Below are 13,858 nucleotides of genomic sequence, written 5' to 3'. Positions count from 1 at the left end.
GGAACAGAGTGTAGGGAAGTTCGAGCCTAAGGGCACTGTCAAAAACAATGGACATTTAGGTAGTGAGCAAGTAGGAAGAGCTAGTTGCTCCATGATATCTATACACGAAAGGGTAGACCAGTTAGAAGTTTAAAAGAAGAACTATGGAAATAAATGGCTGTGAAGAGCCATTGTGGGGTCAGAGAAGTGTCAAAGACTGGCCTCAAAGTCTACTCCTGTGAAAGTTACCCTGCACTTTAACTGAATCGGACTGTGGAGCAATTTCTGACCCAAGGCATGTAGAAAACAGTAGATCCTTCAGCTAGCAATTACTGGGTGAGGAGTGATATCAACAGAGACAGCAGACCAGATAGAAGCTTCATTGGGAGATCAGTGAGAGTAAAAGAGAACCCTGGTTTCACTGTCATCCTGGGTGAGAGAGGAAGAGGTCAAGGGGATTATGAGAATGGCCAAGGCTCTACCGGCTGAGGGCAAAATGGCTGCGTAGAGAAATAGACTTTACTGAAATAGTTCATCCAAGTTGCTAAACAAAGAAATAAGCAGATAATCAAACAACAACAAAACCTGGAGGCAGGGGAGGGGGAGAATCAGTATCAAGAATCACTACAAAGTTAGTTAAAATGTCCAGTTGTTAACAACAATAATAAAAATGATACTCTATGCTGTCTACAGAAGATACAGTTTTAGATTCAAAGATACAAGTAGATTGACTGTAAAAGGGTTCAAAATGGTACACCATGCAAGCAATATGGTAAGAGAGCCAGAGTGGCTATACAAATAACAGAGAAAATAAACGTGAAGATTGAAAAAACTGTTACTAGAGATAAAGAGGGACATTTTATAAAAATAAAAAGGTCAGTTCATCAAGAGGATATAGCAATTATAAACCTAACCTATATCAAGTGGGATTAATCCCAGGAATGCAAGCTGTTTTAACATACAAATGTCATTTAATATAATACATCATCTCAATAAAGGACAAAACCACATGGCCATCTCAATAGACTAGGCAAAGGCATTTGACAAAATCTAACACTGATTTTAAGAATACTCAACAAACTATGAATAAAAGGGAACTTCCTCAATATGATAAAGGGCATCTATAAAAATTCTGCAGCCAACATCATTCTTAATAATGAAGACTAAATGAATTCCTCATAAGATCAGAAACCAGATAAGAATGTCCAATCTTGTCACTTCTGTTCAACATTCTAGTAGAGGTTCTAGCCAGGGCAATGGACAAATGAAGGATGTCAAAGTGGGAAGGGGAAAAGTAAAACTATCTCTATTTACATATGATATGACCTCTTATATAGAAAATCCTAAATAATTGACTAAAATACTGTTAGATCTAATATAGAAGTTTAGCAAATTTGCAAGATATGACACATACCAAAGTAAATTGTATTTTACAGTAAAATGAACACAACGGAATAAAATTGAAAAGGCAATGCCATTTACAATAACATCAAAAACTAAAGTTATTAAGAATACTCTCAATAAAAGAGATGTAAAACTTGTATTCTGAAAAACAAAGTGTTGGAAGCAGTCAAAGAAGATTTAAATGTAGAAGTCTTCTTATCTGTGGAAGATACATTCCAAGACCCGCACGGGATGCCTGAAACAGCCGATGGTACCTAACCCTATATATACTGCGTTTTTATCCTTACATACCTACTTATGATAAAGTTAAATTATAAATTAGGCACAGTAAGAGATTAACAACAATGACTAATAATAAAATAGAACAAGTATAACAATATAATGTAATAAAAGTTATGTGAATGTGGTCTCTCTCAAAATATCTTATTGTACAATTTAATGCCTTTTTCCCTCTTAACTAAGCACTTTTACAGTTTGAGGTGTGACAGCAAAAGTAGGACAAATTTCTTTTTCCTTCTTCCTAATTTCACAGATAGAAGATTCATTTTTACTGTAGGTCTTAGCCACCTCAGTATATGATTTTTTTTCTCCTTTCTTATTAAGTTGAGAACTTTCACCTTTTCACTTAAAGGAAGAACTTCATGGCTTCTCTTCAGCATATCTGAATCCCCAGCATCACTATTCTTGCGCTTTGGAGTCACTGTTAAGCAAAATAAGGGTTACCTGAGCACAATTACTGTATGCAATACCAGGACGATCAATCCGATAACCTAGACAAGGCTACTTAGTGACCAACAGCAGGATATATATATACTGGAAGAAAGGATGATTCACTTCCTGAGCTGGGTTGAGCAGGACAACTAAAGATTTCCTCACGCTACTTACAACAGCGCTCAATTTAAAACTTATGAATTGTTTATTTCTGGAATTTTCCACTTAATAGTTTTGAACCAAGGTTGAGCAAGGGTAACAAAAACCACAGAAAGGAAAACCACAGATAAGGAGGGAAAGACCTCCTTGTTCATGGGTCAAAAGACAATATTGTTAACATGGCAATACTCCCCCAAATGATCTACAGATTCAACACAATCTCTATCAAAATCCTAGGTGTCTTTTTTCTATTTTAGAAATTGACAAACTGGTCCTGAAATTCATATGGAATGTGCCTATAAGAGGCAAAAAAATATTGAAACAAGAAAACAAAGTTGGAAGATTCATACTTCCCAATTTCAAAAACTTGCTACCAACAAAGCTACAGTAATTAGAATAATGTGGCACTTTCATCAGAAAGTACATATAGATAAATAGAACAGAATTGAGAAAGCAGAAATAAACCCTCATATGTATGGTCAATTGATTTCTGACAAGTGTTCTAAGACAATTAATTTGATAGGTAAAAAAAAAAAATGACTTTTTCAACAAATGGCACCGGAAGACTTGAATATGCACATATAAAAGAATAAAGATGTACTCCTTTTTAATACCATACAAAAAAATTAATTTAAAATGGATCATGGACTAAATGTAAGAGCTATACCCTAAAATTCATAGGAAAAAACCAGGAGTAAATTTTGATGATCTTGGATTAGACAAAACTTTCTTATATACACACCAAAACCCATAACCAACAAAAGAAAAAAGTAGATAAATTGGACTTCATCAAAATTTAAAAACAAAAAACACTATACTACCAAGGGAGTGAAAAAAGACAACTCACAGAATGGGAAAAAAATACTTTCAAATCACATATTTGATAAGAGCCTTGTATTCTGAATCTATTAATAGCTCTTACAATGCAATAATAAAAAGATAAATAATCCAATTTAAAAATGGACAAAGGATCTGAAAAGACATCTCTCAAAAAAAGATATACTCAACGTCATTAGTCCTAAGGGAGATACATACAGAAATACAAATCACAACCGCAATGAGATAGCCTTCACATTCACTAGAACACTGGGCAAAGAAAGCCAACCAAACAAACAGAAAACAAGTAATAACCAGTGTTGTCAGTGCCGGCAAGGATCAAGGATGTGGTGGAAATAAGTGCTATTGGAAATCTAAAATGGTGCCGTTTGGCTGTTTCTTAAACGTTAAACACCGAGTTACCTATGACCCAACAATTCCACTCATAAATATATACCCAAGAAAAATGAAAACGTGTATCCAGTCAAAAACTCGTACATGAATATTTTTAGCAGCACCATTCACAACAGCCAAATAGTGGAAACAACCCAAATGCCTATCAAATGTTGAATGGATAAGTAAAATGTGGAATATCTATACAATGGAATGAAGTGCTGATATAGGCTACAATGTGGATGATTTTGAAAAAATTATGATAAATGAAAGAAGCCAGTCACAAAAGACCATAAGACTCTTTTAGTATGACATGTCCAAGACAGGCAAATCTGAAGAGACAGAAAGTAGATTAGTTGTTGCCTAGGGCTGAGGTGAGGGAAGTGGAGGTGGGGGATGGAGAGCCACTGTTCATGGCTGTGACGTTTTCTTTGGGTTGATAAAATATTCTAAACTTGCGATGATGCTGCCACAGCTCTGCAAGTATACTGAAAACTATTTGAATTGTATACCTGAAATGGGCGTGTGGTATAGATTGTGAACTATATCTCAATAAATCTCCTTTAGAAAACTAGGAAGTGGGACAGAGAAGGGGGTTCATTTGTTATTACTCAGCAGCCATAGCTTCACAAGGAAACGCAATTGGTTCTTGGTCACATGGGGCATCTTCCAGAAAGCCCTGTGGAATCACCATGCTTCAGAAAGTTCTACAGGAGATGCAGAAGAAGAGAAAGGATTTATCCGGAGGGTCCTTACTATCTCCCGTCTGTTGATGGTCCACCTTTGTCCCACAGGGCATTAACTTGATATATTCCGGATGTGTTTACGGAGTACCTGTGGAAGCCTGATAGTACACCTTGCAATGGGGGGCTTCACATTGGCCTGGAAGCAGGAGGAAGAGCCATAGCCTCCTCGGGTCCAGCCAGGCTAAGACCATGGAGGGCTTGATCCTGCAGGAGACATTGATACGACCCACCCCACATATACATACAATACCGCAACCCAAGGGGTCAGAACTGGAGGATGAGCTGCAGGTTCTTGCATGAAATAACATGATGCTGCTCATCACTGGTCATGAAAGATAACCTCAAAGCACATGGAGAGGGCTTCCCTGGTGGCGCAGTGGTTGAGAGTCCGCCTGCCGATGCAGGGGACACGGGTTCGTTCCCCGGTCTGGGAAGATCCCACATGCCGCGGAGCGGCTGGGCCCGTGAGCCATGGCCGCTGAGCCTGCGCGTCCGGAGCCTGTGCTTCGCAACGGGAGAGGCCACAACAGTGAGACGCCCGCGTACCGCAAAAAAAAAAAAAAAAAAAAAAAAAAAAAATTTACGTGGTGCAGGATTCCCTGATTAGAACCAAGAGGATGCAGACATTTGGGGGAGCGGTCAGGGCAATTGATAAGAAGGTGTCTTTTCAATTCAATCCTCATAGTTTAATTGAAACAAGTACTTCCTGATGTGTCTACATGGTAATAAGATCCAAATGATAATTATTGGTTAACTGAATTCCTTGGGAAAGACCAATTCATGAGGCATCAGAACACCACAGAACTGCTGACACTTCCCTGACTATAATTGTACATAGAAAAAGAGATTTGAAATACGAAGGAGGAAAAAGCTCAGCTTGTACTTGCAAAGCAGAGCATTAAAGGAATTATTCTGGAATTTCAGGTCAGCAGGAAGCTACTGAATTATCTGAAGCTTTTGGTCTAATTATCCAGATAACTGTATTAGCAGGAGAAACCTTGCTTGCTCAGACCATCTTTGGTGCCAGGTCCCAAGAACCCTTGTGATCCTTGCCATCTGCTCTTCTAAACCTGTCTACTCAGAGTCCAGTGGTGGGGAGAGAATGACATCCTCTCCCCAGTGGATCCCTTATAATTTAAGCAACCAAATCTGGTCTACCCTCATGAGACTAATTAAGGGGTGATGCGCCCAGCAGGGAATCACCTATTACCCAGGGCTTCAGCTGTGCACAGCTGGAAGTAGAGTTTTGGGAGGTTGATTTTCTTTCCTTTTTACCCTCAGTTTCCCAAAGCAACTTCTGTCTTAGAAAAGTTCCAGAACAAACAAGAGCAAAACTGACTGTTCTGTGCCTTCCCATGGTGAAGTGGAAAATCATCTCCCTCCAAGAATAGTTTTAAACAAAATGATCAGCACATCTTTTCTTCCTTCCCATAGTATGTGGTATAATTGACCTCACTGGAAGGTATCTGCACAGAACTTCTGGAACTGAAGTATTTGTTGCTTGCCTCTGAGCTCTTGTTACTTTTGGGGGGCTCGAATTTTATTCCTTTTTTAGGAAGAAAGAAGAAGAAGAAGAAAGCAATGATAGAGAATTGGTCAGTGCTGTCCAGAAACATGACTTGCTTTCCAAGCCCACAGATAGCAATTAAGTTGGATGACCTCAGATCAAGGTCTGGCACATCATACCCCCAAACTGAAAGCCAGCATCCTGAGCTGGAGTGAAGTCAAGAGCTTTGACCCTGTTTTCAGGACAGAAAAGCCAAGCTCTGTCTCTGCTTCCCAGAGTCAAACTACTACTACTCAGAGGGTGTTGCAGAAGGGTGTAACCAACTCTGGGAGATTCCGCATTGTGAGGAGGAGAGGAGAGGCACCATGGTGGTGCAGGTGGATGGGACTGGGCATGAATGTGGGCTTTGAAATGGAACAGGTCTTCACTCCAGAGTATGGCTAGTGTCATGGTCTTACAATTCTAATGTGATTGCTTCCCTAAGGGAATAGGGATTGTGTAGAGGAGAGAAGCTTGAAGTTGTGCGATCCTGGTTGTGTCCGAAACACCTCCAAGCTTCAGCTGCCTTATTGATGATAATATTGATGGCGATTGTGATGATAGTGATGATGGTAATGGTGGTGATGGTGGTGGTGATGGTGATGGTGGTGGTGATGATGGTGATGGTGGTGGTGAGGGTGATGTTGGTGGTGATGATGGTGATGGTGATGGTGATGGTGGTGGTGGTGGTGGTGATGGTAATGGTGGTGGTGGTGATGGTGGTGGTGATGGTGATGATGGTGGTGGTGGTGGTGGTGATGGTGGTGGTGATGATGGTGATGGTGGTGGTGAGGGTGATGATGGTGGTGATGATGGTGATGGTGGTGGTGATGGTGATGGTGGTGGTGGTGATGGTGATGGTGGTAATGGTGATGGTGGTGGTGGTGGTGGTGATGGTGGTGGTGGTGATGGTGGTGGTGGTAATGGTGTGATGGTGGTGGTGGTGGTGATGGTGGTGATGGTGGTGGTGGTAATGGTGTGATGGTGGTGGTGGTGGTGATGGTGGTGGTGGTGATGATGGTGGTGGTAGTGATGGTGATATTGGTGGTGGTGGTGGTGATCGTGATGATGGTGGTGATGGTGATGATGATGACTATCTTAAAGATGGTGTGACGATCAAGTGACATAACATATGACAGAAAGGGAAATGCTTAGTACATATTAGATACCAGATGAATTTTAGATTCATTTTATTTCAAAGAGATTATGAACTCTATATAGGCAGAAGCCTTCTATCCCTTTGTATTCACCATAGTTCCTAAGCAATTTCTTTTCTACAACATCCCTTAAATGAATGAAACAGATGACGGAAATAAGACAGCAGATGATTAAAAATGAAATGCTTCATCTTACTCTACCTACACACATTATTGCCAGTCACAGCTGCTCAGAAGACGAGTCATAACGTTAGCTGAACCCAGACTAATGTGGTGAGCTAGCATCTGTACTTTCCCCCCTCTTTCTTCTCTGTTTCAGGAGCGTCACCTCCCCCCCCCGCCAATCCACTGCCACCATCACTGGTACTAAGAATGGCTAGTAGGTCGGTTCTCCCTCTCTTCTCTCTGAAATTACACCTGCTTTTCTTTCTTTCCTCAATTCCCTTAGGGTGGCTTTGACATTGGATGTCAAGGAGCACTGATTCTCTCGATGGTGGGTGGCACCAAGGAGAGGCTGCCTTTGTTAGCCCAGGAGAGTTGCTGGTGGGTATTCAGGCATTTTGGTTAGGTGGAAGTGACAGATATAAGCTAGTGAGATGTGGCGATATCACGGGCCAGAGGAGGTTTCCAACCTTCTCCTCTAATTGGGCTTCAAGGACACAGATGGATGTGGAAAAAGCATAGCTGTGACCTTTTTTCACAATTCATCCTCAAGGAACCCACTTGCATGCTAGTAAACCACCGACGAATCCCATTTTCTGTGACTCAATGCAAGTGTGAGAACTCCAAGAGAAGAACTCATAGAGATGGGGCTTGTCTGCTGGCTGGGAAGACTGAAGTTTCCCAGAGCTGAAGATGTGTCATCCCAACAGCATCTGTGGGACTGGGATGTAGAGGAGTAAAAAAAGATTCTTTTTTTAAAATTAATTTTTATTGGAGTTTAGGGGCTTTCCTCGTGGTGCAGTGGTTAAGAATCCGCCTGCCAATGCAGGGGACACCGGTTCGAGCCCTGGTCTGGGAAGATCCCACATGCTGTGGAGCAATTAAGCCCACGAACCACAGCTACTGAAGCCCACACACCTAGAGCCCGTGCTCCTCAACAAGAGAAGCCACCGCAATGAGAAGCCCGCGCACCTCAATGAAGAGTAGCCCCCGCTCGCCGCAACTAGAGAAAGCCCACGCGCAGCAACAAAGACCCAATGCAGCCAAAAATTTTAAAAATTAAATTTAATTAAAAAAATTAAAAAAACATTTTTTATTGGAGTACAGTTGCTTTACAGTGTTGTGTTAGTTTCTGCTGTACAGCAAAGTGAATCAGCTATATGTATACATATAACCCCTCTTTTTTGGATTTCCTTCCATTTAGGTCACCACAGAGCATTGAGTAGAGTTCCTTGTGCTCTACAGCAGGTTCTCATTAGTACTCTATTTTATACATAGTAGTGTACGTATATCAATCCTAATCTCCCAATTCATCCCACCTCCCCCCCAAAATTCTTGAGAATTCATTTTCCTTTGGAATTCAAAGATCAGACTGGTGCCTGACCCTCAGCAGGATATCATTGAAAGTAGGAGACCAGCTGGAGCAGAGGAGAAACAGTAGGTGCAGCGGCGGGAAAGTGGGCATCTGATTCCCCGTGAGGTGGGTGAATCACAGTGGAAAAACTGGCCATGAGGGGCTTCACTGCATGGGGTAGGAGATGAGGGACATCCAGAGAAGGCATGACCTGAGTCAGGTGCATCAGGAGCAGTGGAGGTCCTGGTGGGATCTGGGGGTTGGGGGAGGGTGTCCAAAGAACCCACAAGAATGCCTCAAACAGAAGGAGCCAGGCGTTTGGCATCACGTAGAAGAAAGGGCATTCCACCAGTAAGAGAGAATTTCAAAGAGCATCATCTGAGTTAAAGAAACTCTTTCCTCCTTCTCCTTTCTCCTCCCTCTAAACACAGTGAAGGAAAAGGGCGAAGCAGACAGGAGGAAGTAGAACAGGAGGGGAAAATAGACCACACTCTCTGTCCCATTGCCAGTTGGACCTAAGCTGGGGTAAAAGGAGAAGTTTGAACTGGACTGGAGATTAAAGTTTTGATATTAGATTAAAGTAGTCTTTGAAAATTTTTATTTTAAAATTAACATATAACAAAATCGGCCTTTCTGGTGCACAGCTGTATGAATTTGAACACATATAGATTCACATCATCACCAAGGAAGGCAGATTACTTTCTTGCGCTCTCCTTTTGTGTGCCCCCTTTTCACACCTTCCTCCACCCCCAACCCCTGGAAACCACAGATCTCTTCTCTGCCACGGTTTTGGCTTCCTGCAAATGTCATATAAATGGAAAAATGTAACCTTTTGAAATTAGATGTTTTTCACTCAGCCTTATGCTTTGAGATTCAGCCAAGCTGTTGTGTGTCTCAGTAGTACATTCTTTTTTATTTCTATGAAGTGTTTAATTTTTGCATGTACAACTATTGATTGATTGATGCACCCTATGCCTGGTATCACTTGATTACCTCTGAGCCCCAAATTCACCATTCAGTATCTGCTCCATGGAATAGACTGGATTTTTGAAGCATTTATCCCTTCCGGTGAGTACAACGTTGAGCTCCATCAGTGGAGGGAGTTGGAGGGGCCTTGCCGGAGGGCCTTCCTGGTTCCAGCTGCTGTGTTTTGTGTTATTCTTCCTGTTGCTGCACCATCATTCAGCAGCATGGGTGTGTGACATCTGTTGGTGCCCTGCCCAAGCTGTGCACACAGAGGAAATTACCTCTTAGGCACCTTGCAGTCCTGGCCTCTCATGGACACCGTGCAGTCCAAGCCTCCGGCCCACGTGGCCCTCCGCATTCCCCCCTGCACCCCTGCCGCGGCTTTGGCTCACCTGCACACCACAACTTTGGTCCCTGAAGCTCCCACAATGCGGACCCGGGTGCTCCAGACCTCATGCCCACAGCCGTGCCCCCATTCATGCCATGAGTCCGTCCACCAGCCATGGCTTGCTCTGTCCTGGGAGTCTGCTGGCTGCTTTCCAGCAACTGTGGACTAGCTCTGGCCCAGGCAACTAAGAGAACTTTGCCATTCAGTGGGCAATATCTCACCTTCTCTAACAATGTCTGAACCCCAGACTTGGGGAGGGGACTCCTTCCAAGTTTGTCTCCCTACTCTCCTTCAGCCCCAAGATACTCTGGAGTTCTACTGACATCTCTATACTCACTCTTTTATAGCCAAATAATTGTTTATATTAAAGATTCCCTTTAAAAATTACTGTGCGGTTTCTGTCTCCTGATTGGAGCCAAACTGATACACACTAGTTGAAGGTCGTTGAGTTGTTTCCAGATAGGGATGATTTTGACCAGAGCTGCTATAAACATTCATGTACAGAGTATGTGTATGTATGTGAACATAATTTTCATTTCTCTGGGACTGTTATCTAGGAATGGGATTTCTGGAATATATAGTAAGTGGATGTTTCACTCTGTAAGGAGGTGTTAAGCTGTTTTGTAGAATGGCTGGACCATTTGCTTTCCATGAGAATATATGAGAGCTTGAGGTATCCATGTCATCATCTGCATCTGGTATTGTCAATTTTTTTTTCTTTTTTGGGGGGCTATTTTAATTTACGTTTTCCTAATAGATATTGATGTTGCACATCTTTTTATGGGCTTATTTGCCATCTATGTATCCTTTTTAGTAAATTGTCTATTCAAATTTTTTGCTCCTTTTTTTAAATTGGGTAGTTTGCTTTTTATTATTGAATTTAGAGAGATCTTTACATATTCTAGTTACAAATCCTTCATTGGATATGTGATTTTCAAATATTTTCTACATGTTTAAGGCTTGTTTTTTCATTATTTTGACAGTATTTTTCTCATAACAAATGTTTTTAATTTTTTGAAATCCAATTTACTAATCTTTTTTCTTATAGGTCATGCTTTTGGTGACATATCTAAGAACTCTGCCTAAACTCAGGTCATATTTTCTTCTAAAATTTTTATAGGTTTAGTTTTACGTCTAGATCTATGGTCCATTTCGAGTCAATGTTTGTGTAAGGTTTCAAGTTCATCTCATTGCATATGATGGCCAATTATTTAACACCCTTTGTTTAAAACTCTGTCCTTTCTTCATTGAATTACCTTTCACACTTTATCAAGACTCAACAGGCCATATCTGTATGGGTGTATTTTTGCACTCTTGATTTTCTTTTATTGATCTATTACTTAGCCAATATAGCATTGTCTTGATTGCCGTAAATTTATGTTGATTTATAAAGTTGGGTAGTGTAATTCCTCCAACTTTATTTTCTTTTGCAAATTGCTCTGATTTTTAAAAAAAATTTATTTATTTGTTTTTGTTTTTGGCTGCATTGGGTCTTTGTTGCTGCATGCGGGCTTTCTCTAGTTGCGGCGAGCGGGGGCTACTCTTTGTTGCAGTGCACGGACTTCTCACTGCGGTGGCTTCTCTTGTTGCGGAGCACGGGCTCTAGGCGCGTGGGCTTCAGTAGTTGTGGCATGAGGGCTTCAGTTTTTGTGACACACGGGCTCAGTAGTTGCGGCTCGCAGGGGCTCTAGAATGCAGGCTCAGTAGTTGTGGCGCACAGGCTTCCTTGCTCCGCGGCATGTGGGATCTTCCCGGACCAGGGCTGGAACCCGTATCTCCTGCACTGGCAGGCAGATTCTTAACCACTGCGCCACCAGGGAAGTCCCTGCTTTGCTTATTTTAGGTTATTTACTTTTCCATTAAAATTTTAGAATCAGTTTGCCTGGATCTACAAAAAATTCTTCTTGGATACTGAAGGAAATTATGTTAAACTTCTAAATCAATTTGGGGAGAATTTATTTGAGAATCTGTTGTGGATTTGTCTATTTCTTCATTTAGTTCTGTCAGTTTTTGTTGCATGTATTTTGAAACTCTGATGTTAGGTGCACACACATTGAAGACTGTTATGTCTTCTTGGCAAATTCATCCTTTTATCATCTTTATCCCTGGTAATTTCCTTTTCTCTGAAGTCTCCTTAAGCTGATGTTAATATAAGCACTCTAAAATTCCTTTAATTATTGTTTATAATATATATCTAACCTTTTACTTTCAACCTGCTTATATCATTATATTTGAAATGTGTTTATTACAGAGGGATATAGTTTAAATAGAGTCATTTTAAAAAGTGTGTTCTAATAATCTTGGTCTTCTACTTACTATGTTTATACATTTAACATTTGATATAATTATTAATATATTTGGGTTTATGTCTACCATTTTATTGTTTGATTTCTGTTTATTTCCTCAGTTATTTGTTCCTCTATTTTCTTTTTCCTTTCTTCTTTTGGGTTATTTAAACACTTTTATTAGTCCATTTAAATTCATCTATTATGTTTTAACAATACTTGTTTTTCATTTGTTTGTTTGTTTTAGTGGTTGCTCAAGGGATTAAAGTATGCTTTCACTTTTTTCTTAGAATCAATATTTTACCATTTCAAGTAGGATGTAGTTACCTAACCACCACACAAATTCCCCTACTCTGTCCCTTTTATGTTGTACTTGACTTATATATCACACCTACCTACATTGAAAATTCCATCAGAAAAGGTTATCACATTTTGCTTTCAATGGATTGTATCCCGAATATTTAAAATATTATGTCATGCAACTCTGGATCTTGTTGAAATCCTATGTACAATGCTATTTTTGTTTAAGCAGGCAACTGACCTAGTTGGATTCAAGCCCAAAATTCTAACCAGCCTTGTGGTTTCAATGTCAGTTCTATTTCACTGTCCTTCAGTTCTATTTAGACTTGTCCCTGGAACTCAGGGAGCAGTCTATCCTATAGTTTAATTCTCAGAGTTTATGGTATTCTATTTAGGGTCAGACTCATGCACGTGCAGCTTGGGGATGAGCCTTGGAGTTTGTAAGCAGCTTTACGGGTTTGCTTTCCTGAGCTCCTCTCTGTCAGCACTCTGCAGAGTACTTTCAGGTTCTATAGGTCTCTTGTCTTCCTCTCTGTAGTTCTCTGGCAAGAGTGCTGGTGCGTTAAGTACTCCACCCTGCAGCGCACTTCCCCCCACTGCTTCCACCTCCCCAGCCAAGTAGTAAGAGAGACAAAAAAAAAAAAAAAAATCAATAGAGATTTGCCACACCTTGAGACCACAGCTCCTTGTATCAAAATGGACAATTCTCCCTCCTAGAGAGATATAGGCTCTTGAGGACCCCTCTTTTCTCTGCTTTTGTTGGTGTCACTGATGCCAACACGGGATTGCACAGGGGCTAGGAAGTAAGAGAATATAGAAAGGAAACTATACGGGAGTGTTAGGAAACACCTTTCCCAGTCTTCAAGGCAGAACTAGAGGGCTTCTTCTGGAACTAGTGTTAACACTAAGGTCCACTCCTGGGTTTTGGACTGTGCTGAGTCTAAACCAAGAGATGTTGGAGGAAAATAAAATCGTGGAACTTTGAATTCTTGTCTTCTCCAATCTTCCTGCTTTGATGTACTTTTCAAAATCCTCGAACTGATTTTTATATGCACTTTATTCAGGTTTCATAGCTACAATGAGTGGGAGAGGCAGGGGGCTGTGCGCTTACTCCATCTTACCTGGAGCTTCAATCTGGAAATGATATAGATAGTAAATGTGGGTACTAAAACCCACAAGAGACCAGGAAAGCTCTTGGTGAGATCGCCTGAGACATCATCCAGGGTCAGTAAGGACTATTCTACAATGTGCACTAGAGGTAAGACGACCACTGTCCAAAGTAGGATACATTTTCAGAGTAAGAAATTATACTTGGTCTATGAAAATTATACCTGGACAACAAGTGTTAAGCCGGAATCAGAATATACGGACACCTTGTTTAGAAGGTGTGGTGGGAATCCATGATCCCTTCTCATTGTATTCTACTGAGATCCATTGTTTAGGTACCCTCAGTCTCCTGTGTATAGAAAACTTGTTTTGGTTGTCCGCTTTG

Source organism: Phocoena sinus, chromosome 13 (assembly GCF_008692025.1).
Source record: "Phocoena sinus isolate mPhoSin1 chromosome 13, mPhoSin1.pri, whole genome shotgun sequence".
Classification (NCBI taxonomy): domain Eukaryota; kingdom Metazoa; phylum Chordata; class Mammalia; order Artiodactyla; family Phocoenidae; genus Phocoena; species Phocoena sinus.
The sequence above is the reverse complement of the archived record's forward strand: the minus strand, read 5'-3'. Positions refer to the sequence as shown.